Consider the following 27,913-nt stretch of genomic DNA (forward strand, 5'->3'; position numbering starts at 1 on the left):
CTGTTTGTTTCTTCGCAAACTACTGTACGGAAGCGACCTGCTTTAGTAGCTACGTCTGTACGTAAAGATTATTCACGCAGACGATCGCCCAAGGCTGGAACTGGCTTCAGCTCCCTGGTGCCACCAGGCAGCCGTACTAACCACTGATCCACTGTGCCACCCGTACGATTTGGAACGATTTGTCATCATTTGCGGTGCAAGTAGCGAAACAGTTGTCAGTTTGTCAACTGGGTCGGATTATAATGTTGTCAGCGATCTGCAGCAATGTGAACGGAGATGTCGAATCGAGCTGCTGGTGGTGATGAGGCGCGCTTGCAGCGTGACATGTTTACACGGGGAGATCAGCTCCCTCCCCATTCTCCACAGAGAGTCGGATACAAGTAGAGAGGATATTGAAAGTGGACGATAAAGAAAGGGTGCACGGACGTAATTCGCTTTTCGCAACTTTTCGGATTGATGCGGAATGCCGAGGAGCGAATCCTGTACGTGAGGGAAACGATGATTGGCATTTATGGGCAATCTACACCAACACAAGGGGAGGCAATGAATAGGATCTTTCCGTCAAGGCCAACATTTCTCGCCCATGCCGAGATCAGCCTGGTGGTGAGCTGCTCTCTCGAACCGCTGCAGTCCAAGTGCTGTCGGTAGCCCCGCGATGCTGTTTGGGCGGGGATTCCCGATTTTGACCCGGTAACACCGGAGGAACAAGGACATATTTGCAATTCAGGACAGCGAGTGCCTCGGCGCGGGGGAGAACTTGCGAATGGTGGTGTTCCCGTGGATCTGCTGCCGTCATCCTTCGAGGCTGCGTTGGCCATGGGTTTGCAAGGTGCTGCCTGAGGAATTCTGGTGAATCTTGTAGATGCCGGGGGAATGAATGACCCTGCCGGGGGAATGAATGACCCTGCCGCCGCCGCTGTCCCCGATCACCGGGAGAAACCTCTCTGCAGTCGACCTGACGTGCGGTGGCTCCGGCCCGTGCCATCTGATTGGTCGTCAGCGCGACCTACGCGGCTACGTAACAGAAAACCACGGGTAAAGCACAGCGACTGCTGCAGAGTGATCTTCCGGTCTGGTTGGATATCTTGGAAGGAAGGTAGACGGTAAGGGAATAAAGGAACTTTGAATATCATCAAACTGATGGAAAGGATAGTCGGCAAATATGACCTCCACCGTTGGAGTATTAATGTGCTATCGCTTCTCGGCCTTTTGGCTTGGAATATGTGTAGTTTCTGTTCTTATCAGTTTAATCGCTGATATCTCCCGAAGGTGGGAGTGTTTGTATTAAATGGATTTTTGGAGCAGGGAGATGGCTTAAGGGCTTGCTCTGTCCTCTCCATGTATCAGCCTGGTATTGCAGTGTTTCCAGGAATGGTGCACCCAACGCTTACCCAAGTTCAAAAGCAGGTGAATGCAATGTGAATCTCTTGCCTTTGCTAGTTTGCCGTGTTGATGGCAGTCAGTGATTGTTGCATCTATTGTCTTTTCAGTTGCAGGAAACTATCGTCTTTTGTTACGGGTTTTCTGTCTTATGAACCTGCTCTGCAGTTACCTGATGAAGGTGCAGCACGCTGAAAGCCAGGACAGGGGTAACCCCAACGTGCTACAGGGAACATTCTGGAACCAGGGGCCTGCCAGGAAGGTAACTTGCCAATTTGAATGAATGGATTTGCCCTTGTCTGCCGTTTTGGGCTTCTGCGGTCGTTCTTGGAACGTATCCCACCGATGGTACGGCGGTGGCGGGGGGTGGGGTGACTGCTGTAATTTCAAAGAACCCCGTTGGGCTGAACCCTGGTGTTGTGGGATTTTTAACACAGTCAAATCAGGTTGTGGGATCCCATGACTCAGCCAATGTCAAATGGCTATCAGATCAGCCCCCACCGCCCCTTCCCAACCCCCCCGCCTCCCCCCCCAACCCCGAGGCAACAAATTTATCCTAATATTTTCTTGAACAAGAAAGAAATGTCTTTGGTCTGTTTCCTGAATAGAGTGAAACCCCCATCTCTGTTTGTTTCTTCGCAAACTACTGTACGGAAGCGACCTGCTTTAGTAGCTACGTCTGCACGTAAAGATTATTCACGCAGACCATCGCCCAAGGCTGGAACTGGCTTCAGCTCCCTGGTGCCACCAGGCAGCCGTACTAACCACTGATCCACTGTGCCACCCGTACGATTTGGAACGATTTGTCATCATTTGCGGTGCAAGTAGCGAAACAGTTGTCAGTTTGTCAACTGGGTCGGATTATAATGTTGTCAGCGATCTGCAGCAATGTGAACGGAGATGTCGAATCGAGCTGCTGGTGGTGATGAGGCGCGCTTGCAGCGTGACATGTTTACACGGGGAGATCAGCTCCCTCCCCATTCTCCACAGAGAGTCGGATACAAGTAGAGAGGATATTGAAAGTGGACGATAAAGAAAGGGTGCACGGACGTAATTCGCTTTTCGCAACTTTTCGGATTGATGCGGAATGCCGAGGAGCGAATCCTGTACGTGAGGGAAACGATGATTGGCATTTATGGGCAATCTACACCAACACAAGGGGAGGCAATGAATAGGATCTTTCCGTCAAGGCCAACATTTCTCGCCCATGCCGAGATCAGCCTGGTGGTGAGCTGCTCTCTCGAACCGCTGCAGTCCAAGTGCTGTCGGTAGCCCCGCGATGCTGTTTGGGCGGGGATTCCCGATTTTGACCCGGTAACACCGGAGGAACAAGGACATATTTGCAATTCAGGACAGCGAGTGCCTCGGCGCGGGGGAGAACTTGCGAATGGTGGTGTTCCCGTGGATCTGCTGCCGTCATCCTTCGAGGCTGCGTTGGCCATGGGTTTGCAAGGTGCTGCCTGAGGAATTCTGGTGAATCTTGTAGATGCCGGGGGAATGAATGACCCTGCCGGGGGAATGAATGACCCTGCCGCCGCCGCTGTCCCCGATCACCGGGAGAAACCTCTCTGCAGTCGACCTGACGTGCGGTGGCTCCGGCCCGTGCCATCTGATTGGTCGTCAGCGCGACCTACGCGGCTACGTAACAGAAAACCACGGGGAAAGCACAGCGACTGCTGCAGAGTGATCTTCCGGTCTGGTTGGATATCTTGGAAGGAAGGTAGACGGTAAGGGAATAAAGGAACTTTGAATATCATCAAACTGATGGAAAGGATAGTCGGCAAATATGACCTCCACCGTTGGAGTATTGATGTGCTATCGCTTCTCGGCCTTTTGGCTTGGAATATGTGTAGTTTCTGTTCTTATCAGTTTAATCGCTGATATCTCCCGAAGGTGGGAGTGTTTGTATTAAATGGATTTTTGGAGCAGGGAGATGGCTTAAGGGCTTGCTCTGTCCTCTCCATGTATCAGCCTGGTATTGCAGTGTTTCCAGGAATGGTGCACCCAACGCTTACCCAAGTTCAAAAGCAGGTGAATGCAATGTGAATCTCTTGCCTTTGCTAGTTTGCCGTGTTGATGGCAGTCAGTGATTGTTGCATCTATTGTCTTTTCAGTTGCAGGAAACTATCGTCTTTTGTTACGGGTTTTCTGTCTTATGAACCTGCTCTGCAGTTACCTGATGAAGGTGCAGCACGCTGAAAGCCAGGACAGGGGTAACCCCAACGTGCTACAGGGAACATTCTGGAACCAGGGGCCTGCCAGGAAGGTAACTTGCCAATTTGAATGAATGGATTTGCCCTTGTCTGCCGTTTTGGGCTTCTGCGGTCGTTCTTGGAACGTATCCCACCGATGGTACGGCGGTGGCGGGGGGTGGGGTGACTGCTGTAATTTCAAAGAACCCCGTTGGGCTGAAACCTGGTGTTGTGGGATTTTTAACACAGTCAAATCAGGTTGTGGGATCCCATGACTCAGCCAATGTCAAATGGCTATCAGATCAGCCCCCACAGCCCCTTCCCAACCCCCCCGCCTCCCCCCCCACCCCGAGGCAACAAATTTATCCTAATATTTTCTTGAACAAGAAAGAAATGTCTTTGGTCTGTTTCCTGAATAGAGTGAAACCCCCATCTCTGTTTGTTTCTTCGCAAACTACTGTACGGAAGCGACCTGCTTTAGTAGCTACGTCTGTACGTAAAGATTATTCACGCAGACGATCGCCCAAGGCTGGAACTGGCTTCAGCTCCCTGGTGCCACCAGGCAGCCGTACTAACCACTGATCCACTGTGCCACCCGTACGATTTGGAACGATTTGTCATCATTTGCGGTGCAAGTAGCGAAACAGTTGTCAGTTTGTCAACTGGGTCGGATTATAATGTTGTCAGCGATCTGCAGCAATGTGAACGGAGATGTCGAATCGAGCTGCTGGTGGTGATGAGGCGCGCTTGCAGCGTGACATGTTTACACGGGGAGATCAGCTCCCTCCCCATTCTCCACAGAGAGTCGGATACAAGTAGAGAGGATATTGAAAGTGGACGATAAAGAAAGGGTGCACGGACGTAATTCGCTTTTCGCAACTTTTCGGATTGATGCGGAATGCCGAGGAGCGAATCCTGTACGTGAGGGAAACGATGATTGGCATTTATGGGCAATCTACACCAACACAAGGGGAGGCAATGAATAGGATCTTTCCGTCAAGGCCAACATTTCTCGCCCATGCCGAGATCAGCCTGGTGGTGAGCTGCTCTCTCGAACCGCTGCAGTCCAAGTGCTGTCGGTAGCCCCGCGATGCTGTTTGGGCGGGGATTCCCGATTTTGACCCGGTAACACCGGAGGAACAAGGACATATTTGCAATTCAGGACAGCGAGTGCCTCGGCGCGGGGGAGAACTTGCGAATGGTGGTGTTCCCGTGGATCTGCTGCCGTCATCCTTCGAGGCTGCGTTGGCCATGGGTTTGCAAGGTGCTGCCTGAGGAATTCTGGTGAATCTTGTAGATGCCGGGGGAATGAATGACCCTGCCGGGGGAATGAATGACCCTGCCGCCGCCGCTGTCCCCGATCACCGGGAGAAACCTCTCTGCAGTCGACCTGACGTGCGGTGGCTCCGGCCCGTGCCATCTGATTGGTCGTCAGCGCGACCTACGCGGCTACGTAACAGAAAACCACGGGGAAAGCACAGCGACTGCTGCAGAGTGATCTTCCGGTCTGGTTGGATATCTTGGAAGGAAGGTAGACGGTAAGGGAATAAAGGAACTTTGAATATCATCAAACTGATGGAAAGGATAGTCGGCAAATATGACCTCCACCGTTGGAGTATTAATGTGCTATCGCTTCTCGGCCTTTTGGCTTGGAATATGTGTAGTTTCTGTTCTTATCAGTTTAATCGCTGATATCTCCCGAAGGTGGGAGTGTTTGTATTAAATGGATTTTTGGAGCAGGGAGATGGCTTAAGGGCTTGCTCTGTCCTCTCCATGTATCAGCCTGGTATTGCAGTGTTTCCAGGAATGGTGCACCCAACGCTTACCCAAGTTCAAAAGCAGGTGAATGCAATGTGAATCTCTTGCCTTTGCTAGTTTGCCGTGTTGATGGCAGTCAGTGATTGTTGCATCTATTGTCTTTTCAGTTGCAGGAAACTATCGTCTTTTGTTACGGGTTTTCTGTCTTATGAACCTGCTCTGCAGTTACCTGATGAAGGTGCAGCACGCTGAAAGCCAGGACAGGGGTAACCCCAACGTGCTACAGGGAACATTCTGGAACCAGGGGCCTGCCAGGAAGGTAACTTGCCAATTTGAATGAATGGATTTGCCCTTGTCTGCCGTTTTGGGCTTCTGCGGTCGTTCTTGGAACGTATCCCACCGATGGTACGGCGGTGGCGGGGGGTGGGGTGACTGCTGTAATTTCAAAGAACCCCGTTGGGCTGAACCCTGGTGTTGTGGGATTTTTAACACAGTCAAATCAGGTTGTGGGATCCCATGACTCAGCCAATGTCAAATGGCTATCAGATCAGCCCCCACAGCCCCTTCCCAACCCCCCCGCCTCCCCCCCCAACCCCGAGGCAACAAATTTATCCTAATATTTTCTTGAACAAGAAAGAAATGTCTTTGGTCTGTTTCCTGAATAGAGTGAAACCCCCATCTCTGTTTGTTTCTTCGCAAACTACTGTACGGAAGCGACCTGCTTTAGTAGCTACGTCTGCACGTAAAGATTATTCACGCAGACGATCGCCCAAGGCTGGAACTGGCTTCAGCTCCCTGGTGCCACCAGGCAGCCGTACTAACCACTGATCCACTGTGCCACCCGTACGATTTGGAACGATTTGTCATCATTTGCGGTGCAAGTAGCGAAACAGTTGTCAGTTTGTCAACTGGGTCGGATTATAATGTTGTCAGCGATCTGCAGCAATGTGAACGGAGATGTCGAATCGAGCTGCTGGTGGTGATGAGGCGCGCTTGCAGCGTGACATGTTTACACGGGGAGATCAGCTCCCTCCCCATTCTCCACAGAGAGTCGGATACAAGTAGAGAGGATATTGAAAGTGGACGATAAAGAAAGGGTGCACGGACGTAATTCGCTTTTCGCAACTTTTCGGATTGATGCGGAATGCCGAGGAGCGAATCCTGTACGTGAGGGAAACGATGATTGGCATTTATGGGCAATCTACACCAACACAAGGGGAGGCAATGAATAGGATCTTTCCGTCAAGGCCAACATTTCTCGCCCATGCCGAGATCAGCCTGGTGGTGAGCTGCTCTCTCGAACCGCTGCAGTCCAAGTGCTGTCGGTAGCCCCGCGATGCTGTTTGGGCGGGGATTCCCGATTTTGACCCGGTAACACCGGAGGAACAAGGACATATTTGCAATTCAGGACAGCGAGTGCCTCGGCGCGGGGGAGAACTTGCGAATGGTGGTGTTCCCGTGGATCTGCTGCCGTCATCCTTCGAGGCTGCGTTGGCCATGGGTTTGCAAGGTGCTGCCTGAGGAATTCTGGTGAATCTTGTAGATGCCGGGGGAATGAATGACCCTGCCGGGGGAATGAATGACCCTGCCGCCGCCGCTGTCCCCGATCACCGGGAGAAACCTCTCTGCAGTCGACCTGACGTGCGGTGGCTCCGGCCCGTGCCATCTGATTGGTCGTCAGCGCGACCTACGCGGCTACGTAACAGAAAACCACGGGTAAAGCACAGCGACTGCTGCAGAGTGATCTTCCGGTCTGGTTGGATATCTTGGAAGGAAGGTAGACGGTAAGGGAATAAAGGAACTTTGAATATCATCAAACTGATGGAAAGGATAGTCGGCAAATATGACCTCCACCGTTGGAGTATTGATGTGCTATCGCTTCTCGGCCTTTTGGCTTGGAATATGTGTAGTTTCTGTTCTTATCAGTTTAATCGCTGATATCTCCCGAAGGTGGGAGTGTTTGTATTAAATGGATTTTTGGAGCAGGGAGATGGCTTAAGGGCTTGCTCTGTCCTCTCCATGTATCAGCCTGGTATTGCAGTGTTTCAGGAATGGTGCACCCAACGCCTACCCAAGTTCAAAAGCAGGTGAATGCAATGTGAATCTCTTGCCTTTGCTAGTTTGCCGTGTTGATGGCAGTCAGTGATTGTTGCATCTATTGTCTTTTCAGTTGCAGGAAACTATCGTCTTTTGTTACGGGTTTTCTGTCTTATGAACCTGCTCTGCAGTTACCTGATGAAGGTGCAGCACGCTGAAAGCCAGGACAGGGGTAACCCCAACGTGCTACAGGGAACATTCTGGAACCAGGGGCCTGCCAGGAAGGTAACTTGCCAATTTGAATGAATGGATTTGCCCTTGTCTGCCGTTTTGGGCTTCTGCGGTCGTTCTTGGAACGTATCCCACCGATGGTACGGCGGTGGCGGGGGGTGGGGTGACTGCTGTAATTTCAAAGAACCCCGTTGGGCTGAAACCTGGTGTTGTGGGATTTTTAACACAGTCAAATCAGGTTGTGGGATCCCATGACTCAGCCAATGTCAAATGGCTATCAGATCAGCCCCCACAGCCCCTTCCCAACCCCCCCACCTCCCCCTCCAACCCCGAGGCAACAAATTTATCCTAATATTTTCTTGAACAAGAAAGAAATGTCTTTGGTCTGTTTCCTGAATAGAGTGAAACCCCCATCTCTGTTTGTTTCTTCGCAAACTACTGTACGGAAGCGACCTGCTTTAGTAGCTACGTCTGTACGTAAAGATTATTCACGCAGACGATCGCCCAAGGCTGGAACTGGCTTCAGCTCCCTGGTGCCACCAGGCAGCCGTACTAACCACTGATCCACTGTGCCACCCGTACGATTTGGAACGATTTGTCATCATTTGCGGTGCAAGTAGCGAAACAGTTGTCAGTTTGTCAACTGGGTCGGATTATAATGTTGTCAGCGATCTGCAGCAATGTGAACGGAGATGTCGAATCGAGCTGCTGGTGGTGATGAGGCGCGCTTGCAGCGTGACATGTTTACACGGGGAGATCAGCTCCCTCCCCATTCTCCACAGAGAGTCGGATACAAGTAGAGAGGATATTGAAAGTGGACGATAAAGAAAGGGTGCACGGACGTAATTCGCTTTTCGCAACTTTTCGGATTGATGCGGAATGCCGAGGAGCGAATCCTGTACGTGAGGGAAACGATGATTGGCATTTATGGGCAATCTACACCAACACAAGGGGAGGCAATGAATAGGATCTTTCCGTCAAGGCCAACATTTCTCGCCCATGCCGAGATCAGCCTGGTGGTGAGCTGCTCTCTCGAACCGCTGCAGTCCAAGTGCTGTCGGTAGCCCCGCGATGCTGTTTGGGCGGGGATTCCCGATTTTGACCCGGTAACACCGGAGGAACAAGGACATATTTGCAATTCAGGACAGCGAGTGCCTCGGCGCGGGGGAGAACTTGCGAATGGTGGTGTTCCCGTGGATCTGCTGCCGTCATCCTTCGAGGCTGCGTTGGCCATGGGTTTGCAAGGTGCTGCCTGAGGAATTCTGGTGAATCTTGTAGATGCCGGGGGAATGAATGACCCTGCCGGGGGAATGAATGACCCTGCCGCCGCCGCTGTCCCCGATCACCGGGAGAAACCTCTCTGCAGTCGACCTGACGTGCGGTGGCTCCGGCCCGTGCCATCTGATTGGTCGTCAGCGCGACCTACGCGGCTACGTAACAGAAAACCACGGGGAAAGCACAGCGACTGCTGCAGAGTGATCTTCCGGTCTGGTTGGATATCTTGGAAGGAAGGTAGACGGTAAGGGAATAAAGGAACTTTGAATATCATCAAACTGATGGAAAGGATAGTCGGCAAATATGACCTCCACCGTTGGAGTATTAATGTGCTATCGCTTCTCGGCCTTTTGGCTTGGAATATGTGTAGTTTCTGTTCTTATCAGTTTAATCGCTGATATCTCCCGAAGGTGGGAGTGTTTGTATTAAATGGATTTTTGGAGCAGGGAGATGGCTTAAGGGCTTGCTCTGTCCTCTCCATGTATCAGCCTGGTATTGCAGTGTTTCCAGGAATGGTGCACCCAACGCTTACCCAAGTTCAAAAGCAGGTGAATGCAATGTGAATCTCTTGCCTTTGCTAGTTTGCCGTGTTGATGGCAGTCAGTGATTGTTGCATCTATTGTCTTTTCAGTTGCAGGAAACTATCGTCTTTTGTTACGGGTTTTCTGTCTTATGAACCTGCTCTGCAGTTACCTGATGAAGGTGCAGCACGCTGAAAGCCAGGACAGGGGTAACCCCAACGTGCTACAGGGAACATTCTGGAACCAGGGGCCTGCCAGGAAGGTAACTTGCCAATTTGAATGAATGGATTTGCCCTTGTCTGCCGTTTTGGGCTTCTGCGGTCGTTCTTGGAACGTATCCCACCGATGGTACGGCGGTGGCGGGGGGTGGGGTGACTGCTGTAATTTCAAAGAACCCCGTTGGGCTGAACCCTGGTGTTGTGGGATTTTTAACACAGTCAAATCAGGTTGTGGGATCCCATGACTCAGCCAATGTCAAATGGCTATCAGATCAGCCCCCACAGCCCCTTCCCAAACCCCCCGCCTCCCCCCCCAACCCCGAGGCAACAAATTTATCCTAATATTTTCTTGAACAAGAAAGAAATGTCTTTGGTCTGTTTCCTGAATAGAGTGAAACCCCCATCTCTGTTTGTTTCTTCGCAAACTACTGTACGGAAGCGACCTGCTTTAGTAGCTACGTCTGCACGTAAAGATTATTCACGCAGACCATCGCCCAAGGCTGGAACTGGCTTCAGCTCCCTGGTGCCACCAGGCAGCCGTACTAACCACTGATCCACTGTGCCACCCGTACGATTTGGAACGATTTGTCATCATTTGCGGTGCAAGTAGCGAAACAGTTGTCAGTTTGTCAACTGGGTCGGATTATAATGTTGTCAGCGATCTGCAGCAATGTGAACGGAGATGTCGAATCGAGCTGCTGGTGGTGATGAGGCGCGCTTGCAGCGTGACATGTTTACACGGGGAGATCAGCTCCCTCCCCATTCTCCACAGAGAGTCGGATACAAGTAGAGAGGATATTGAAAGTGGACGATAAAGAAAGGGTGCACGGACGTAATTCGCTTTTCGCAACTTTTCGGATTGATGCGGAATGCCGAGGAGCGAATCCTGTACGTGAGGGAAACGATGATTGGCATTTATGGGCAATCTACACCAACACAAGGGGAGGCAATGAATAGGATCTTTCCGTCAAGGCCAACATTTCTCGCCCATGCCGAGATCAGCCTGGTGGTGAGCTGCTCTCTCGAACCGCTGCAGTCCAAGTGCTGTCGGTAGCCCCGCGATGCTGTTTGGGCGGGGATTCCCGATTTTGACCCGGTAACACCGGAGGAACAAGGACATATTTGCAATTCAGGACAGCGAGTGCCTCGGCGCGGGGGAGAACTTGCGAATGGTGGTGTTCCCGTGGATCTGCTGCCGTCATCCTTCGAGGCTGCGTTGGCCATGGGTTTGCAAGGTGCTGCCTGAGGAATTCTGGTGAATCTTGTAGATGCCGGGGGAATGAATGACCCTGCCGGGGGAATGAATGACCCTGCCGCCGCCGCTGTCCCCGATCACCGGGAGAAACCTCTCTGCAGTCGACCTGACGTGCGGTGGCTCCGGCCCGTGCCATCTGATTGGTCGTCAGCGCGACCTACGCGGCTACGTAACAGAAAACCACGGGGAAAGCACAGCGACTGCTGCAGAGTGATCTTCCGGTCTGGTTGGATATCTTGGAAGGAAGGTAGACGGTAAGGGAATAAAGGAACTTTGAATATCATCAAACTGATGGAAAGGATAGTCGGCAAATATGACCTCCACCGTTGGAGTATTAATGTGCTATCGCTTCTCGGCCTTTTGGCTTGGAATATGTGTAGTTTCTGTTCTTATCAGTTTAATCGCTGATATCTCCCGAAGGTGGGAGTGTTTGTATTAAATGGATTTTTGGAGCAGGGAGATGGCTTAAGGGCTTGCTCTGTCCTCTCCATGTATCAGCCTGGTATTGCAGTGTTTTCCAGGAATGGTGCACCCAACGCTTACCCAAGTTCAAAAGCAGGTGAATGCAATGTGAATCTCTTGCCTTTGCTAGTTTGCCGTGTTGATGGCAGTCAGTGATTGTTGCATCTATTGTCTTTTCAGTTGCAGGAAACTATCGTCTTTTGTTACGGGTTTTCTGTCTTATGAACCTGCTCTGCAGTTACCTGATGAAGGTGCAGCACGCTGAAAGCCAGGACAGGGGTAACCCCAACGTGCTACAGGGAACATTCTGGAACCAGGGGCCTGCCAGGAAGGTAACTTGCCAATTTGAATGAATGGATTTGCCCTTGTCTGCCGTTTTGGGCTTCTGCGGTCGTTCTTGGAACGTATCCCACCGATGGTACGGCGGTGGCGGGGGGTGGGGTGACTGCTGTAATTTCAAAGAACCCCGTTGGGCTGAACCCTGGTGTTGTGGGATTTTTAACACAGTCAAATCAGGTTGTGGGATCCCATGACTCAGCCAATGTCAAATGGCTATCAGATCAGCCCCCACAGCCCCTTCCCAACCCCCCCGCCTCCCCCCCCAACCCCGAGGCAACAAATTTATCCTAATATTTTCTTGAACAAGAAAGAAATGTCTTTGGTCTGTTTCCTGAATAGAGTGAAACCCCCATCTCTGTTTGTTTCTTCGCAAACTACTGTACGGAAGCGACCTGCTTTAGTAGCTACGTCTGCACGTAAAGATTATTCACGCAGACCATCGCCCAAGGCTGGAACTGGCTTCAGCTCCCTGGTGCCACCAGGCAGCCGTACTAACCACTGATCCACTGTGCCACCCGTACGATTTGGAACGATTTGTCATCATTTGCGGTGCAAGTAGCGAAACAGTTGTCAGTTTGTCAACTGGGTCGGATTATAATGTTGTCAGCGATCTGCAGCAATGTGAACGGAGATGTCGAATCGAGCTGCTGGTGGTGATGAGGCGCGCTTGCAGCGTGACATGTTTACACGGGGAGATCAGCTCCCTCCCCATTCTCCACAGAGAGTCGGATACAAGTAGAGAGGATATTGAAAGTGGACGATAAAGAAAGGGTGCACGGACGTAATTCGCTTTTCGCAACTTTTCGGATTGATGCGGAATGCCGAGGAGCGAATCCTGTACGTGAGGGAAACGATGATTGGCATTTATGGGCAATCTACACCAACACAAGGGGAGGCAATGAATAGGATCTTTCCGTCAAGGCCAACATTTCTCGCCCATGCCGAGATCAGCCTGGTGGTGAGCTGCTCTCTCGAACCGCTGCAGTCCAAGTGCTGTCGGTAGCCCCGCGATGCTGTTTGGGCGGGGATTCCCGATTTTGACCCGGTAACACCGGAGGAACAAGGACATATTTGCAATTCAGGACAGCGAGTGCCTCGGCGCGGGGGAGAACTTGCGAATGGTGGTGTTCCCGTGGATCTGCTGCCGTCATCCTTCGAGGCTGCGTTGGCCATGGGTTTGCAAGGTGCTGCCTGAGGAATTCTGGTGAATCTTGTAGATGCCGGGGGAATGAATGACCCTGCCGGGGGAATGAATGACCCTGCCGCCGCCGCTGTCCCCGATCACCGGGAGAAACCTCTCTGCAGTCGACCTGACGTGCGGTGGCTCCGGCCCGTGCCATCTGATTGGTCGTCAGCGCGACCTACGCGGCTACGTAACAGAAAACCACGGGGAAAGCACAGCGACTGCTGCAGAGTGATCTTCCGGTCTGGTTGGATATCTTGGAAGGAAGGTAGACGGTAAGGGAATAAAGGAACTTTGAATATCATCAAACTGATGGAAAGGATAGTCGGCAAATATGACCTCCACCGTTGGAGTATTAATGTGCTATCGCTTCTCGGCCTTTTGGCTTGGAATATGTGTAGTTTCTGTTCTTATCAGTTTAATCGCTGATATCTCCCGAAGGTGGGAGTGTTTGTATTAAATGGATTTTTGGAGCAGGGAGATGGCTTAAGGGCTTGCTCTGTCCTCTCCATGTATCAGCCTGGTATTGCAGTGTTTCCAGGAATGGTGCACCCAACGCTTACCCAAGTTCAAAAGCAGGTGAATGCAATGTGAATCTCTTGCCTTTGCTAGTTTGCCGTGTTGATGGCAGTCAGTGATTGTTGCATCTATTGTCTTTTCAGTTGCAGGAAACTATCGTCTTTTGTTACGGGTTTTCTGTCTTATGAACCTGCTCTGCAGTTACCTGATGAAGGTGCAGCACGCTGAAAGCCAGGACAGGGGTAACCCCAACGTGCTACAGGGAACATTCTGGAACCAGGGGCCTGCCAGGAAGGTAACTTGCCAATTTGAATGAATGGATTTGCCCTTGTCTGCCGTTTTGGGCTTCTGCGGTCGTTCTTGGAACGTATCCCACCGATGGTACGGCGGTGGCGGGGGGTGGGGTGACTGCTGTAATTTCAAAGAACCCCGTTGGGCTGAACCCTGGTGTTGTGGGATTTTTAACACAGTCAAATCAGGTTGTGGGATCCCATGACTCAGCCAATGTCAAATGGCTATCAGATCAGCCCCCACAGCCCCTTCCCAACCCCCCCCGCCTCCCCCCCCAACCCCGAGGCAACAAATTTATCCTAATATTTTCTTGAACAAGAAAGAAATGTCTTTGGTCTGTTTCCTGAATAGAGTGAAACCCCCATCTCTGTTTGTTTCTTCGCAAACTACTGTACGGAAGCGACCTGCTTTAGTAGCTACGTCTGCACGTAAAGATTATTCACGCAGACGATCGCCCAAGGCTGGAACTGGCTTCAGCTCCCTGGTGCCACCAGGCAGCCGTACTAACCACTGATCCACTGTGCCACCCGTACGATTTGGAACGATTTGTCATCATTTGCGGTGCAAGTAGCGAAACAGTTGTCAGTTTGTCAACTGGGTCGGATTATAATGTTGTCAGCGATCTGCAGCAATGTGAACGGAGATGTCGAATCGAGCTGCTGGTGGTGATGAGGCGCGCTTGCAGCGTGACATGTTTACACGGGGAGATCAGCTCCCTCCCCATTCTCCACAGAGAGTCGGATACAAGTAGAGAGGATATTGAAAGTGGACGATAAAGAAAGGGTGCACGGACGTAATTCGCTTTTCGCAACTTTTCGGATTGATGCGGAATGCCGAGGAGCGAATCCTGTACGTGAGGGAAACGATGATTGGCATTTATGGGCAATCTACACCAACACAAGGGGAGGCAATGAATAGGATCTTTCCGTCAAGGCCAACATTTCTCGCCCATGCCGAGATCAGCCTGGTGGTGAGCTGCTCTCTCGAACCGCTGCAGTCCAAGTGCTGTCGGTAGCCCCGCGATGCTGTTTGGGCGGGGATTCCCGATTTTGACCCGGTAACACCGGAGGAACAAGGACATATTTGCAATTCAGGACAGCGAGTGCCTCGGCGCGGGGGAGAACTTGCGAATGGTGGTGTTCCCGTGGATCTGCTGCCGTCATCCTTCGAGGCTGCGTTGGCCATGGGTTTGCAAGGTGCTGCCTGAGGAATTCTGGTGAATCTTGTAGATGCCGGGGGAATGAATGACCCTGCCGGGGGAATGAATGACCCTGCCGCCGCCGCTGTCCCCGATCACCGGGAGAAACCTCTCTGCAGTCGACCTGACGTGCGGTGGCTCCGGCCCGTGCCATCTGATTGGTCGTCAGCGCGACCTACGCGGCTACGTAACAGAAAACCACGGGTAAAGCACAGCGACTGCTGCAGAGTGATCTTCCGGTCTGGTTGGATATCTTGGAAGGAAGGTAGACGGTAAGGGAATAAAGGAACTTTGAATATCATCAAACTGATGGAAAGGATAGTCGGCAAATATGACCTCCACCGTTGGAGTATTAATGTGCTATCGCTTCTCGGCCTTTTGGCTTGGAATATGTGTAGTTTCTGTTCTTATCAGTTTAATCGCTGATATCTCCCGAAGGTGGGAGTGTTTGTATTAAATGGATTTTTGGAGCAGGGAGATGGCTTAAGGGCTTGCTCTGTCCTCTCCATGTATCAGCCTGGTATTGCAGTGTTTCCAGGAATGGTGCACCCAACGCTTACCCAAGTTCAAAAGCAGGTGAATGCAATGTGAATCTCTTGCCTTTGCTAGTTTGCCGTGTTGATGGCAGTCAGTGATTGTTGCATCTATTGTCTTTTCAGTTGCAGGAAACTATCGTCTTTTGTTACGGGTTTTCTGTCTTATGAACCTGCTCTGCAGTTACCTGATGAAGGTGCAGCACGCTGAAAGCCAGGACAGGGGTAACCCCAACGTGCTACAGGGAACATTCTGGAACCAGGGGCCTGCCAGGAAGGTAACTTGCCAATTTGAATGAATGGATTTGCCCTTGTCTGCCGTTTTGGGCTTCTGCGGTCGTTCTTGGAACGTATCCCACCGATGGTACGGCGGTGGCGGGGGGTGGGGTGACTGCTGTAATTTCAAAGAACCCCGTTGGGCTGAACCCTGGTGTTGTGGGATTTTTAACACAGTCAAATCAGGTTGTGGGATCCCATGACTCAGCCAATGTCAAATGGCTATCAGATCAGCCCCCACAGCCCCTTCCCAACCCCCCCGCCTCCCCCCCCAACCCCGAGGCAACAAATTTATCCTAATATTTTCTTGAACAAGAAAGAAATGTCTTTGGTCTGTTTCCTGAATAGAGTGAAACCCCCATCTCTGTTTGTTTCTTCGCAAACTACTGTACGGAAGCGACCTGCTTTAGTAGCTACGTCTGCACGTAAAGATTATTCACGCAGACCATCGCCCAAGGCTGGAACTGGCTTCAGCTCCCTGGTGCCACCAGGCAGCCGTACTAACCACTGATCCACTGTGCCACCCGTACGATTTGGAACGATTTGTCATCATTTGCGGTGCAAGTAGCGAAACAGTTGTCAGTTTGTCAACTGGGTCGGATTATAATGTTGTCAGCGATCTGCAGCAATGTGAACGGAGATGTCGAATCGAGCTGCTGGTGGTGATGAGGCGCGCTTGCAGCGTGACATGTTTACACGGGGAGATCAGCTCCCTCCCCATTCTCCACAGAGAGTCGGATACAAGTAGAGAGGATATTGAAAGTGGACGATAAAGAAAGGGTGCACGGACGTAATTCGCTTTTCGCAACTTTTCGGATTGATGCGGAATGCCGAGGAGCGAATCCTGTACGTGAGGGAAACGATGATTGGCATTTATGGGCAATCTACACCAACACAAGGGGAGGCAATGAATAGGATCTTTCCGTCAAGGCCAACATTTCTCGCCCATGCCGAGATCAGCCTGGTGGTGAGCTGCTCTCTCGAACCGCTGCAGTCCAAGTGCTGTCGGTAGCCCCGCGATGCTGTTTGGGCGGGGATTCCCGATTTTGACCCGGTAACACCGGAGGAACAAGGACATATTTGCAATTCAGGACAGCGAGTGCCTCGGCGCGGGGGAGAACTTGCGAATGGTGGTGTTCCCGTGGATCTGCTGCCGTCATCCTTCGAGGCTGCGTTGGCCATGGGTTTGCAAGGTGCTGCCTGAGGAATTCTGGTGAATCTTGTAGATGCCGGGGGAATGAATGACCCTGCCGGGGGAATGAATGACCCTGCCGCCGCCGCTGTCCCCGATCACCGGGAGAAACCTCTCTGCAGTCGACCTGACGTGCGGTGGCTCCGGCCCGTGCCATCTGATTGGTCGTCAGCGCGACCTACGCGGCTACGTAACAGAAAACCACGGGGAAAGCACAGCGACTGCTGCAGAGTGATCTTCCGGTCTGGTTGGATATCTTGGAAGGAAGGTAGACGGTAAGGGAATAAAGGAACTTTGAATATCATCAAACTGATGGAAAGGATAGTCGGCAAATATGACCTCCACCGTTGGAGTATTAATGTGCTATCGCTTCTCGGCCTTTTGGCTTGGAATATGTGTAGTTTCTGTTCTTATCAGTTTAATCGCTGATATCTCCCGAAGGTGGGAGTGTTTGTATTAAATGGATTTTTGGAGCAGGGAGATGGCTTAAGGGCTTGCTCTGTCCTCTCCATGTATCAGCCTGGTATTGCAGTGTTTCCAGGAATGGTGCACCCAACGCTTACCCAAGTTCAAAAGCAGGTGAATGCAATGTGAATCTCTTGCCTTTGCTAGTTTGCCGTGTTGATGGCAGTCAGTGATTGTTGCATCTATTGTCTTTTCAGTTGCAGGAAACTATCGTCTTTTGTTACGGGTTTTCTGTCTTATGAACCTGCTCTGCAGTTACCTGATGAAGGTGCAGCACGCTGAAAGCCAGGACAGGGGTAACCCCAACGTGCTACAGGGAACATTCTGGAACCAGGGGCCTGCCAGGAAGGTAACTTGCCAATTTGAATGAATGGATTTGCCCTTGTCTGCCGTTTTGGGCTTCTGCGGTCGTTCTTGGAACGTATCCCACCGATGGTACGGCGGTGGCGGGGGGTGGGGTGACTGCTGTAATTTCAAAGAACCCCGTTGGGCTGAAACCTGGTGTTGTGGGATTTTTAACACAGTCAAATCAGGTTGTGGGATCCCATGACTCAGCCAATGTCAAATGGCTATCAGATCAGCCCCCACAGCCCCTTCCCAACCCCCCCCACCTCCCCCTCCAACCCCGAGGCAACAAATTTATCCTAATATTTTCTTGAACAAGAAAGAAATGTCTTTGGTCTGTTTCCTGAATAGAGTGAAACCCCCATCTCTGTTTGTTTCTTCGCAAACTACTGTACGGAAGCGACCTGCTTTAGTAGCTACGTCTGTACGTAAAGATTATTCACGCAGACGATCGCCCAAGGCTGGAACTGGCTTCAGCTCCCTGGTGCCACCAGGCAGCCGTACTAACCACTGATCCACTGTGCCACCCGTACGATTTGGAACGATTTGTCATCATTTGCGGTGCAAGTAGCGAAACAGTTGTCAGTTTGTCAACTGGGTCGGATTATAATGTTGTCAGCGATCTGCAGCAATGTGAACGGAGATGTCGAATCGAGCTGCTGGTGGTGATGAGGCGCGCTTGCAGCGTGACATGTTTACACGGGGAGATCAGCTCCCTCCCCATTCTCCACAGAGAGTCGGATACAAGTAGAGAGGATATTGAAAGTGGACGATAAAGAAAGGGTGCACGGACGTAATTCGCTTTTCGCAACTTTTCGGATTGATGCGGAATGCCGAGGAGCGAATCCTGTACGTGAGGGAAACGATGATTGGCATTTATGGGCAATCTACACCAACACAAGGGGAGGCAATGAATAGGATCTTTCCGTCAAGGCCAACATTTCTCGCCCATGCCGAGATCAGCCTGGTGGTGAGCTGCTCTCTCGAACCGCTGCAGTCCAAGTGCTGTCGGTAGCCCCGCGATGCTGTTTGGGCGGGGATTCCCGATTTTGACCCGGTAACACCGGAGGAACAAGGACATATTTGCAATTCAGGACAGCGAGTGCCTCGGCGCGGGGGAGAACTTGCGAATGGTGGTGTTCCCGTGGATCTGCTGCCGTCATCCTTCGAGGCTGCGTTGGCCATGGGTTTGCAAGGTGCTGCCTGAGGAATTCTGGTGAATCTTGTAGATGCCGGGGGAATGAATGACCCTGCCGGGGGAATGAATGACCCTGCCGCCGCCGCTGTCCCCGATCACCGGGAGAAACCTCTCTGCAGTCGACCTGACGTGCGGTGGCTCCGGCCCGTGCCATCTGATTGGTCGTCAGCGCGACCTACGCGGCTACGTAACAGAAAACCACGGGGAAAGCACAGCGACTGCTGCAGAGTGATCTTCCGGTCTGGTTGGATATCTTGGAAGGAAGGTAGACGGTAAGGGAATAAAGGAACTTTGAATATCATCAAACTGATGGAAAGGATAGTCGGCAAATATGACCTCCACCGTTGGAGTATTAATGTGCTATCGCTTCTCGGCCTTTTGGCTTGGAATATGTGTAGTTTCTGTTCTTATCAGTTTAATCGCTGATATCTCCCGAAGGTGGGAGTGTTTGTATTAAATGGATTTTTGGAGCAGGGAGATGGCTTAAGGGCTTGCTCTGTCCTCTCCATGTATCAGCCTGGTATTGCAGTGTTTCCAGGAATGGTGCACCCAACGCTTACCCAAGTTCAAAAGCAGGTGAATGCAATGTGAATCTCTTGCCTTTGCTAGTTTGCCGTGTTGATGGCAGTCAGTGATTGTTGCATCTATTGTCTTTTCAGTTGCAGGAAACTATCGTCTTTTGTTACGGGTTTTCTGTCTTATGAACCTGCTCTGCAGTTACCTGATGAAGGTGCAGCACGCTGAAAGCCAGGACAGGGGTAACCCCAACGTGCTACAGGGAACATTCTGGAACCAGGGGCCTGCCAGGAAGGTAACTTGCCAATTTGAATGAATGGATTTGCCCTTGTCTGCCGTTTTGGGCTTCTGCGGTCGTTCTTGGAACGTATCCCACCGATGGTACGGCGGTGGCGGGGGGTGGGGTGACTGCTGTAATTTCAAAGAACCCCGTTGGGCTGAACCCTGGTGTTGTGGGATTTTTAACACAGTCAAATCAGGTTGTGGGATCCATGACTCAGCCAATGTCAAATGGCTATCAGATCAGCCCCCACAGCCCCTTCCCAACCCCCCCGCCCTCCCCCCCCAACCCCGAGGCAACAAATTTATCCTAATATTTTCTTGAACAAGAAAGAAATGTCTTTGGTCTGTTTCCTGAATAGAGTGAAACCCCCATCTCTGTTTGTTTCTTCGCAAACTACTGTACGGAAGCGACCTGCTTTAGTAGCTACGTCTGCACGTAAAGATTATTCACGCAGACCATCGCCCAAGGCTGGAACTGGCTTCAGCTCCCTGGTGCCACCAGGCAGCCGTACTAACCACTGATCCACTGTGCCACCCGTACGATTTGGAACGATTTGTCATCATTTGCGGTGCAAGTAGCGAAACAGTTGTCAGTTTGTCAACTGGGTCGGATTATAATGTTGTCAGCGATCTGCAGCAATGTGAACGGAGATGTCGAATCGAGCTGCTGGTGGTGATGAGGCGCGCTTGCAGCGTGACATGTTTACACGGGAGATCAGCTCCCTCCCCATTCTCCACAGAGAGTCGGATACAAGTAGAGAGGATATTGAAAGTGGACGATAAAGAAAGGGTGCACGGACGTAATTCGCTTTTCGCAACTTTTCGGATTGATGCGGAATGCCGAGGAGCGAATCCTGTACGTGAGGGAAACGATGATTGGCATTTATGGGCAATCTACACCAACACAAGGGGAGGCAATGAATAGGATCTTTCCGTCAAGGCCAACATTTCTCGCCCATGCCGAGATCAGCCTGGTGGTGAGCTGCTCTCTCGAACCGCTGCAGTCCAAGTGCTGTCGGTAGCCCCGCGATGCTGTTTGGGCGGGGATTCCCGATTTTGACCCGGTAACACCGGAGGAACAAGGACATATTTGCAATTCAGGACAGCGAGTGCCTCGGCGGGGGGAGAACTTGCGAATGGTGGTGTTCCCGTGGATCTGCTGCCGTCATCCTTCGAGGCTGCGTTGGCCATGGGTTTGCAAGGTGCTGCCTGAGGAATTCTGGTGAATCTTGTAGATGCCGGGGGAATGAATGACCCTGCCGGGGGAATGAATGACCCTGCCGCCGCCGCTGTCCCCGATCACCGGGAGAAACCTCTCTGCAGTCGACCTGACGTGCGGTGGCTCCGGCCCGTGCCATCTGATTGGTCGTCAGCGCGACCTACGCGGCTACGTAACAGAAAACCACGGGTAAAGCACAGCGACTGCTGCAGAGTGATCTTCCGGTCTGGTTGGATATCTTGGAAGGAAGGTAGACGGTAAGGGAATAAAGGAACTTTGAATATCATCAAACTGATGGAAAGGATAGTCGGCAAATATGACCTCCACCGTTGGAGTATTAATGTGCTATCGCTTCTCGGCCTTTTGGCTTGGAATATGTGTAGTTTCTGTTCTTATCAGTTTAATCGCTGATATCTCCCGAAGGTGGGAGTGTTTGTATTAAATGGATTTTTGGAGCAGGGAGATGGCTTAAGGGCTTGCTCTGTCCTCTCCATGTATCAGCCTGGTATTGCAGTGTTTCCAGGAATGGTGCACCCAACGCCTACCCAAGTTCAAAAGCAGGTGAATGCAATGTGAATCTCTTGCCTTTGCTAGTTTGCCGTGTTGATGGCAGTCAGTGATTGTTGCATCTATTGTCTTTTCAGTTGCAGGAAACTATCGTCTTTTGTTACGGGTTTTCTGTCTTATGAACCTGCTCTGCAGTTACCTGATGAAGGTGCAGCACGCTGAAAGCCAGGACAGGGGTAACCCCAACGTGCTACAGGGAACATTCTGGAACCAGGGGCCTGCCAGGAAGGTAACTTGCCAATTTGAATGAATGGATTTGCCCTTGTCTGCCGTTTTGGGCTTCTGCGGTCGTTCTTGGAACGTATCCCACCGATGGTACGGCGGTGGCGGGGGGTGGGGTGACTGCTGTAATTTCAAAGAACCCCGTTGGGCTGAAACCTGGTGTTGTGGGATTTTTAACACAGTCAAATCAGGTTGTGGGATCCCATGACTCAGCCAATGTCAAATGGCTATCAGATCAGCCCCCACAGCCCCTTCCCAACCCCCCCACCTCCCCCTCCAACCCCGAGGCAACAAATTTATCCTAATATTTTCTTGAACAAGAAAGAAATGTCTTTGGTCTGTTTCCTGAATAGAGTGAAACCCCCATCTCTGTTTGTTTCTTCGCAAACTACTGTACGGAAGCGACCTGCTTTAGTAGCTACGTCTGTACGTAAAGATTATTCACGCAGACGATCGCCCAAGGCTGGAACTGGCTTCAGCTCCCTGGTGCCACCAGGCAGCCGTACTAACCACTGATCCACTGTGCCACCCGTACGATTTGGAACGATTTGTCATCATTTGCGGTGCAAGTAGCGAAACAGTTGTCAGTTTGTCAACTGGGTCGGATTATAATGTTGTCAGCGATCTGCAGCAATGTGAACGGAGATGTCGAATCGAGCTGCTGGTGGTGATGAGGCGCGCTTGCAGCGTGACATGTTTACACGGGGAGATCAGCTCCCTCCCCATTCTCCACAGAGAGTCGGATACAAGTAGAGAGGATATTGAAAGTGGACGATAAAGAAAGGGTGCACGGACGTAATTCGCTTTTCGCAACTTTTCGGATTGATGCGGAATGCCGAGGAGCGAATCCTGTACGTGAGGGAAACGATGATTGGCATTTATGGGCAATCTACACCAACACAAGGGGAGGCAATGAATAGGATCTTTCCGTCAAGGCCAACATTTCTCGCCCATGCCGAGATCAGCCTGGTGGTGAGCTGCTCTCTCGAACCGCTGCAGTCCAAGTGCTGTCGGTAGCCCCGCGATGCTGTTTGGGCGGGGATTCCCGATTTTGACCCGGTAACACCGGAGGAACAAGGACATATTTGCAATTCAGGACAGCGAGTGCCTCGGCGCGGGGGAGAACTTGCGAATGGTGGTGTTCCCGTGGATCTGCTGCCGTCATCCTTCGAGGCTGCGTTGGCCATGGGTTTACAAGGTGCTGCCTGAGGAATTCTGGTGAATCTTGTAGATGCCGGGGGAATGAATGACCCTGCCGGGGGAATGAATGACCCTGCCGCCGCCGCTGTCCCCGATCACCGGGAGAAACCTCTCTGCAGTCGACCTGACGTGCGGTGGCTCCGGCCCGTGCCATCTGATTGGTCGTCAGCGCGACCTACGCGGCTACGTAACAGAAAACCACGGGTAAAGCACAGCGACTGCTGCAGAGTGATCTTCCGGTCTGGTTGGATATCTTGGAAGGAAGGTAGACGGTAAGGGAATAAAGGAACTTTGAATATCATCAAACTGATGGAAAGGATAGTCGGCAAATATGACCTCCACCGTTGGAGTATTAATGTGCTATCGCTTCTCGGCCTTTTGGCTTGGAATATGTGTAGTTTCTGTTCTTATCAGTTTAATCGCTGATATCTCCCGAAGGTGGGAGTGTTTGTATTAAATGGATTTTTGGAGCAGGGAGATGGCTTAAGGGCTTGCTCTGTCCTCTCCATGTATCAGCCTGGTATTGCAGTGTTTCCAGGAATGGTGCACCCAACGCTTACCCAAGTTCAAAAGCAGGTGAATGCAATGTGAATCTCTTGCCTTTGCTAGTTTGCCGTGTTGATGGCAGTCAGTGATTGTTGCATCTATTGTCTTTTCAGTTGCAGGAAACTATCGTCTTTTGTTACGGGTTTTCTGTCTTATGAACCTGCTCTGCAGTTACCTGATGAAGGTGCAGCACGCTGAAAGCCAGGACAGGGGTAACCCCAACGTGCTACAGGGAACATTCTGGAACCAGGGGCCTGCCAGGAAGGTAACTTGCCAATTTGAATGAATGGATTTGCCCTTGTCTGCCGTTTTGGGCTTCTGCGGTCGTTCTTGGAACGTATCCCACCGATGGTACGGCGGTGGCGGGGGGTGGGGTGACTGCTGTAATTTCAAAGAACCCCGTTGGGCTGAACCTGGTGTTGTGGGATTTTTAACACAGTCAAATCAGGTTGTGGGATCCCATGACTCAGCCAATGTCAAATGGCTATCAGATCAGCCCCCACAGCCCCTTCCCAACCCCCCCGCCTCCCCCCCAACCCCGAGGCAACAAATTTATCCTAATATTTTCTTGAACAAGAAAGAAATGTCTTTGGTCTGTTTCCTGAATAGAGTGAAACCCCCATCTCTGTTTGTTTCTTCGCAAACTACTGTACGGAAGCGACCTGCTTTAGTAGCTACGTCTGCACGTAAAGATTATTCACGCAGACCATCGCCCAAGGCTGGAACTGGCTTCAGCTCCCTGGTGCCACCAGGCAGCCGTACTAACCACTGATCCACTGTGCCACCCGTACGATTTGGAACGATTTGTCATCATTTGCGGTGCAAGTAGCGAAACAGTTGTCAGTTTGTCAACTGGGTCGGATTATAATGTTGTCAGCGATCTGCAGCAATGTGAACGGAGATGTCGAATCGAGCTGCTGGTGGTGATGAGGCGCGCTTGCAGCGTGACATGTTTACACGGGGAGATCAGCTCCCTCCCCATTCTCCACAGAGAGTCGGATACAAGTAGAGAGGATATTGAAAGTGGACGATAAAGAAAGGGTGCACGGACGTAATTCGCTTTTCGCAACTTTTCGGATTGATGCGGAATGCCGAGGAGCGAATCCTGTACGTGAGGGAAACGATGATTGGCATTTATGGGCAATCTACACCAACACAAGGGGAGGCAATGAATAGGATCTTTCCGTCAAGGCCAACATTTCTCGCCCATGCCGAGATCAGCCTGGTGGTGAGCTGCTCTCTCGAACCGCTGCAGTCCAAGTGCTGTCGGTAGCCCCGCGATGCTGTTTGGGCGGGGATTCCCGATTTTGACCCGGTAACACCGGAGGAACAAGGACATATTTGCAATTCAGGACAGCGAGTGCCTCGGCGCGGGGGAGAACTTGCGAATGGTGGTGTTCCCGTGGATCTGCTGCCGTCATCCTTCGAGGCTGCGTTGGCCATGGGTTTGCAAGGTGCTGCCTGAGGAATTCTGGTGAATCTTGTAGATGCCGGGGGAATGAATGACCCTGCCGGGGGAATGAATGACCCTGCCGCCGCCGCTGTCCCCGATCACCGGGAGAAACCTCTCTGCAGTCGACCTGACGTGCGGTGGCTCCGGCCCGTGCCATCTGATTGGTCGTCAGCGCGACCTACGCGGCTACGTAACAGAAAACCACGGGTAAAGCACAGCGACTGCTGCAGAGTGATCTTCCGGTCTGGTTGGATATCTTGGAAGGAAGGTAGACGGTAAGGGAATAAAGGAACTTTGAATATCATCAAACTGATGGAAAGGATAGTCGGCAAATATGACCTCCACCGTTGGAGTATTGATGTGCTATCGCTTCTCGGCCTTTTGGCTTGGAATATGTGTAGTTTCTGTTCTTATCAGTTTAATCGCTGATATCTCCCGAAGGTGGGAGTGTTTGTATTAAATGGATTTTTGGAGCAGGGAGATGGCTTAAGGGCTTGCTCTGTCCTCTCCATGTATCAGCCTGGTATTGCAGTGTTTCCAGGAATGGTGCACCCAACGCTTACCCAAGTTCAAAAGCAGGTGAATGCAATGTGAATCTCTTGCCTTTGCTAGTTTGCCGTGTTGATGGCAGTCAGTGATTGTTGCATCTATTGTCTTTTCAGTTGCAGGAAACTATCGTCTTTTGTTACGGGTTTTCTGTCTTATGAACCTGCTCTGCAGTTACCTGATGAAGGTGCAGCACGCTGAAAGCCAGGACAGGGGTAACCCCAACGTGCTACAGGGAACATTCTGGAACCAGGGGCCTGCCAGGAAGGTAACTTGCCAATTTGAATGAATGGATTTGCCCTTGTCTGCCGTTTTGGGCTTCTGCGGTCGTTCTTGGAACGTATCCCACCGATGGTACGGCGGTGGCGGGGGGTGGGGTGACTGCTGTAATTTCAAAGAACCCCGTTGGGCTGAAACCTGGTGTTGTGGGATTTTTAACACAGTCAAATCAGGTTGTGGGATCCCATGACTCAGCCAATGTCAAATGGCTATCAGATCAGCCCCCACAGCCCCTTCCCAACCCCCCCACCTCCCCCTCCAACCCCGAGGCAACAAATTTATCCTAATATTTTCTTGAACAAGAAAGAAATGTCTTTGGTCTGTTTCCTGAATAGAGTGAAACCCCCATCTCTGTTTGTTTCTTCGCAAACTACTGTACGGAAGCGACCTGCTTTAGTAGCTACGTCTGTACGTAAAGATTATTCACGCAGACGATCGCCCAAGGCTGGAACTGGCTTCAGCTCCCTGGTGCCACCAGGCAGCCGTACTAACCACTGATCCACTGTGCCACCCGTACGATTTGGAACGATTTGTCATCATTTGCGGTGCAAGTAGCGAAACAGTTGTCAGTTTGTCAACTGGGTCGGATTATAATGTTGTCAGCGATCTGCAGCAATGTGAACGGAGATGTCGAATCGAGCTGCTGGTGGTGATGAGGCGCGCTTGCAGCGTGACATGTTTACACGGGGAGATCAGCTCCCTCCCCATTCTCCACAGAGAGTCGGATACAAGTAGAGAGGATATTGAAAGTGGACGATAAAGAAAGGGTGCACGGACGTAATTCGCTTTTCGCAACTTTTCGGATTGATGCGGAATGCCGAGGAGCGAATCCTGTACGTGAGGGAAACGATGATTGGCATTTATGGGCAATCTACACCAACACAAGGGGAGGCAATGAATAGGATCTTTCCGTCAAGGCCAACATTTCTCGCCCATGCCGAGATCAGCCTGGTGGTGAGCTGCTCTCTCGAACCGCTGCAGTCCAAGTGCTGTCGGTAGCCCCGCGATGCTGTTTGGGCGGGGATTCCCGATTTTGACCCGGTAACACCGGAGGAACAAGGACATATTTGCAATTCAGGACAGCGAGTGCCTCGGCGCGGGGGAGAACTTGCGAATGGTGGTGTTCCCGTGGATCTGCTGCCGTCATCCTTCGAGGCTGCGTTGGCCATGGGTTTGCAAGGTGCTGCCTGAGGAATTCTGGTGAATCTTGTAGATGCCGGGGGAATGAATGACCCTGCCGGGGGAATGAATGACCCTGCCGCCGCCGCTGTCCCCGATCACCGGGAGAAACCTCTCTGCAGTCGACCTGACGTGCGGTGGCTCCGGCCCGTGCCATCTGATTGGTCGTCAGCGCGACCTACGCGGCTACGTAACAGAAAACCACGGGGAAAGCACAGCGACTGCTGCAGAGTGATCTTCCGGTCTGGTTGGATATCTTGGAAGGAAGGTAGACGGTAAGGGAATAAAGGAACTTTGAATATCATCAAACTGATGGAAAGGATAGTCGGCAAATATGACCTCCACCGTTGGAGTATTAATGTGCTATCGCTTCTCGGCCTTTTGGCTTGGAATATGTGTAGTTTCTGTTCTTATCAGTTTAATCGCTGATATCTCCCGAAGGTGGGAGTGTTTGTATTAAATGGATTTTTGGAGCAGGGAGATGGCTTAAGGGCTTGCTCTGTCCTCTCCATGTATCAGCCTGGTATTGCAGTGTTTCCAGGAATGGTGCACCCAACGCTTACCCAAGTTCAAAAGCAGGTGAATGCAATGTGAATCTCTTGCCTTTGCTAGTTTGCCGTGTTGATGGCAGTCAGTGATTGTTGCATCTATTGTCTTTTCAGTTGCAGGAAACTATCGTCTTTTGTTACGGGTTTTCTGTCTTATGAACCTGCTCTGCAGTTACCTGATGAAGGTGCAGCACGCTGAAAGCCAGGACAGGGGTAACCCCAACGTGCTACAGGGAACATTCTGGAACCAGGGGCCTGCCAGGAAGGTAACTTGCCAATTTGAATGAATGGATTTGACCTTGTCTGCCGTTTTGGGCTTCTGCGGTCGTTCTTGGAACGTATCCCACCGATGGTACGGCGGTGGCGGGGGGTGGGGTGACTGCTGTAATTTCAAAGAACCCCGTTGGGCTGAACCCTGGTGTTGTGGGATTTTTAACACAGTCAAATCAGGTTGTGGGATCCCATGACTCAGCCAATGTCAAATGGCT

General features: G+C 51.5%; 14 non-coding genes across 14 annotated transcripts; all 14 read left to right on the forward strand.

Annotated features, from left to right (window-relative positions):
- Positions 1 to 1,193: 1,193 nt before the first annotated feature.
- LOC132831702 (U2 spliceosomal RNA) lies at positions 1,194 to 1,385 on the forward strand. Its single transcript, XR_009646656.1, has one exon. It is a non-coding gene; the product is annotated as a U2 spliceosomal RNA (small nuclear RNA).
- Positions 1,386 to 3,197: 1,812 nt separating this feature from the next.
- Positions 3,198 to 3,389, forward strand: LOC132831703 (U2 spliceosomal RNA). Its single transcript, XR_009646657.1, has one exon. It is a non-coding gene; the product is annotated as a U2 spliceosomal RNA (small nuclear RNA).
- A 1,811-nt stretch (positions 3,390 to 5,200) lies between these two features.
- Positions 5,201 to 5,392, forward strand: LOC132831704 (U2 spliceosomal RNA). The gene has a single exon (XR_009646658.1). It is a non-coding gene; the product is annotated as a U2 spliceosomal RNA (small nuclear RNA).
- A 1,812-nt stretch (positions 5,393 to 7,204) lies between these two features.
- Positions 7,205 to 7,395, forward strand: LOC132831904 (U2 spliceosomal RNA). Its single transcript, XR_009646854.1, has one exon. It is a non-coding gene; the product is annotated as a U2 spliceosomal RNA (small nuclear RNA).
- Positions 7,396 to 9,207: 1,812 nt separating this feature from the next.
- LOC132831705 (U2 spliceosomal RNA) lies at positions 9,208 to 9,399 on the forward strand. The gene has a single exon (XR_009646659.1). It is a non-coding gene; the product is annotated as a U2 spliceosomal RNA (small nuclear RNA).
- A 1,812-nt stretch (positions 9,400 to 11,211) lies between these two features.
- On the forward strand, positions 11,212 to 11,404 carry LOC132831892 (U2 spliceosomal RNA). The gene has a single exon (XR_009646842.1). It is a non-coding gene; the product is annotated as a U2 spliceosomal RNA (small nuclear RNA).
- Positions 11,405 to 13,216: 1,812 nt separating this feature from the next.
- On the forward strand, positions 13,217 to 13,408 carry LOC132831706 (U2 spliceosomal RNA). Its single transcript, XR_009646660.1, has one exon. It is a non-coding gene; the product is annotated as a U2 spliceosomal RNA (small nuclear RNA).
- A 1,813-nt stretch (positions 13,409 to 15,221) lies between these two features.
- Positions 15,222 to 15,413, forward strand: LOC132831708 (U2 spliceosomal RNA). Its single transcript, XR_009646662.1, has one exon. It is a non-coding gene; the product is annotated as a U2 spliceosomal RNA (small nuclear RNA).
- Positions 15,414 to 17,225: 1,812 nt separating this feature from the next.
- Positions 17,226 to 17,417, forward strand: LOC132831709 (U2 spliceosomal RNA). Its single transcript, XR_009646663.1, has one exon. It is a non-coding gene; the product is annotated as a U2 spliceosomal RNA (small nuclear RNA).
- Positions 17,418 to 19,230: 1,813 nt separating this feature from the next.
- Positions 19,231 to 19,422, forward strand: LOC132831710 (U2 spliceosomal RNA). Its single transcript, XR_009646664.1, has one exon. It is a non-coding gene; the product is annotated as a U2 spliceosomal RNA (small nuclear RNA).
- A 1,810-nt stretch (positions 19,423 to 21,232) lies between these two features.
- LOC132831711 (U2 spliceosomal RNA) lies at positions 21,233 to 21,424 on the forward strand. Its single transcript, XR_009646665.1, has one exon. It is a non-coding gene; the product is annotated as a U2 spliceosomal RNA (small nuclear RNA).
- A 1,812-nt stretch (positions 21,425 to 23,236) lies between these two features.
- LOC132831713 (U2 spliceosomal RNA) lies at positions 23,237 to 23,428 on the forward strand. The gene has a single exon (XR_009646666.1). It is a non-coding gene; the product is annotated as a U2 spliceosomal RNA (small nuclear RNA).
- Positions 23,429 to 25,238: 1,810 nt separating this feature from the next.
- Positions 25,239 to 25,430, forward strand: LOC132831714 (U2 spliceosomal RNA). Its single transcript, XR_009646667.1, has one exon. It is a non-coding gene; the product is annotated as a U2 spliceosomal RNA (small nuclear RNA).
- Positions 25,431 to 27,242: 1,812 nt separating this feature from the next.
- Positions 27,243 to 27,434, forward strand: LOC132831715 (U2 spliceosomal RNA). The gene has a single exon (XR_009646668.1). It is a non-coding gene; the product is annotated as a U2 spliceosomal RNA (small nuclear RNA).
- Positions 27,435 to 27,913: the final 479 nt, after the last annotated feature.

This window comes from Hemiscyllium ocellatum, chromosome 33 (genome assembly GCF_020745735.1).
Source record: "Hemiscyllium ocellatum isolate sHemOce1 chromosome 33, sHemOce1.pat.X.cur, whole genome shotgun sequence".
Lineage (NCBI taxonomy): Eukaryota > Metazoa > Chordata > Chondrichthyes > Orectolobiformes > Hemiscylliidae > Hemiscyllium > Hemiscyllium ocellatum.